The sequence below is a fragment of the Octopus bimaculoides genome, chromosome 3 (assembly GCF_001194135.2).
Source record: "Octopus bimaculoides isolate UCB-OBI-ISO-001 chromosome 3, ASM119413v2, whole genome shotgun sequence".
Lineage (NCBI taxonomy): Eukaryota > Metazoa > Mollusca > Cephalopoda > Octopoda > Octopodidae > Octopus > Octopus bimaculoides.
The window spans coordinates 153,778,068-153,780,718 of NC_068983.1; the positions used below are offsets into that span (position 1 = coordinate 153,778,068).

Below are 2,651 nucleotides of genomic sequence, written 5' to 3' on the forward strand. Positions count from 1 at the left end.
TATATATATATATATATATATAATGTATGTATGTATGAATGTATATGTAGATGTATGTTAATATCACTTTCTAGATATAAATATCATATATATATATATATACAAATATATACATATATATATGTATATATACGTCTATATATAAACATATATATGTATATATACGTCTATATATGTATATATATATAGATAGATAAATAAATAGAGATAGATATATACATAAATAAATAAATATATATATATTTAAATGTACATATATATATATATATGTGTGTGTGTGTGTGTGTGTATCAGTAAGTGTACACAAATGTATATAAATTTCTCTACGCATACGTAGCTTTATATATTCTAATACATCTATTGATATACTTATGCAGCTATCAGTTCTTAGCGATACGCACCTACGCAACTACAGTCGTTAAGATGATACATACAGCTAAATTTATAATTCTGATGTATAGATATTCCTTAAATATCATACTATCATACATTGCGAAACCAAAAGTAAAAGAAGAAGAGACGGGACAAACATGGTACATCTAACGGACATAAATTCTCTATGCCAGAAATGGTGAAAAGCACTGTTCTTTGAGAAAGACACTTCAAACAGTTTTCACAATACCATTCATCAAAAAACTTACAAATCACTTGATTGGAAAGCATGATATCGTATACAACTTAATAAAAATTTGGTATGAAATCTCACGTGAATAACGTCTAGTAAACGGTTCACAGAAAGGAGAAATAAAATAAAAAGACACAGAAATATTTCCAACAGCACACACATTGAATGTAGTAAGCAAATATACACCTGAATATATAAGAGCCCAATAACTTACCAACTGAACTGGGTAAAGACTTAATTATTTAAGGTCTAGCATTGCAAGGTTCTCAACAATAAAAATATTCTACCTTGTCCCACCGGTAGAATATATATCGCTAAAATAAGTAAAATTAATCCTTGATGAAATCATTAGTAGTATATACCAATAATCTAAGCTTGTTTTACGATGCCTCATTGTTAATTAACTGCTCACTAATTGTGATAATATGCAACTAAATACGTTTATGCAGCGTACGGTTAATTTAGTGATACACCAACATAACCAAGGTCCTGCATTTAAAATAGAACGAGAAGATAATATACATTAAGATAGGTTACAGACTTACATATTCTAAGATAAAAAAAAAATTCAACATAATTTGACATTGATATGCTCAAGCTTATCTTTACATCCGATAGTATTATTGCCACGCTGCTACACTGATTTTAAGCAGCTAAAGTACATTATATAATCTACAGCAATCTGTTTTCCCAACACAAGATTCCCATTAAATATTCAAACCTGAAATAATGTTTCAAGCTTCCTTCCAGGTTTAATGACCGAAATATATATGATCGCTAGTTTTCACCGCCAGAAAGACATTTGCTTCAAGCAAAGATATTTAGAATATTCAATAGATGCAACGTTAAAGTTAGTTTCAGAAACATACTTTTCTTTTGCACAATAATAACAATCAGGAAACAATTTTATTTCAACCAATTCAGCATTCTACCTCATAAGCACTTGCATAAACATCACAAAATAGTTCGCCCGATAATCTATGCTTATAAATCCATAATTAACAGAGTATTTCATTAACGAAAGCAACACAAGCGAAGGCTACTTCAATCTAATAGAGTATATTGTCCTTTCAAACTCCAGCATATCAACTCTTTCATCAAGTATAAGATAGCAGATGGTGGAGAAAAAAAAACATACAGATACGCATTCGAGATGGTCATTTTGACTCATCTTCATCCCAAGCCTACCCTGACTATTTTTTACACGTACAATACCGTATATTAAATAAAGTACTTTTCAAAAAAGATAACATTAGCATCCGGCAGATCACACACTCGAAATTGAACAATAGCATCAGTATTGCCTGTCTAACATACCTTCAACAATTTATCCTTTTCAGTTGCATTAAAACCAAATCTCTTTGTCTGTAACCTTCCACCCACAACAACCACAACACAGTCCACGGTCAAATTACTGCATTTCATACCGCACGTTTGTAACATATTTTGTTACATATATTCGTGCACAGGTGTTGGACAAGATAATAGAAACAGCTAGTATCATAATTTTGAAATATCTATAAAACCGTCAAAAGCTTGTTTATTTTTATGTTTTATTGATTTATTATTAGTGCTGCTTAATATGTTTTGCTAAAACTTTCAGATAGGGACCATTGGACTCTTAAGTGAATTGTTAGAAAGGATCGGAAAAGTACAGCTCCCAAAATTATTGCAGAGCTTAAAGACCACCTCGAGAAACCAGTTTCCACAAAAACTGTTCGCCGCGAGCTGCACAAAGTCGGATTTCATGGGAGGGCTAAAATTAGAAAACCACTACTTTCAAAAATAAACGTTGTAAACCGTTTAGAGTGGAGTAAAAAAAAATACAGAATTGATCCCTAGAGCAGTGGAAGGACGTTATTTTCTCGGATGAGTAATCCTTTACCTTATTTCCGACCACCGGCCGAGTATACGTGTGGAGACAGCCAAAAGAAGCATTTGACCCCGAGTGCCTTCTTCCAACTGTTAAACATGAAGGAAGATCTGTGATGATCTGGAGGGGGGGGCTATGTCTTGAAAAGCCGCT

The 2,651-nt window shown here is 32.0% G+C and overlaps 1 long non-coding RNA gene across 3 annotated transcripts in view; it reads right to left on the minus strand.

Annotated features, from left to right (window-relative positions):
• The window catches only part of LOC128247356 (uncharacterized), a 193,412-nt gene extending 191,307 nt beyond the window's left edge, over positions 1 to 2,105 (minus strand). For all 3 annotated transcript variants that reach the window (XR_008263754.1, XR_008263753.1, XR_008263752.1), the window contains exon 1: positions 1,943 to 2,105. This is a non-coding gene — a long non-coding RNA (uncharacterized LOC128247356). The remainder of the gene's footprint in view (positions 1 to 1,942) is intronic.
• Positions 2,106 to 2,651: the final 546 nt, after the last annotated feature.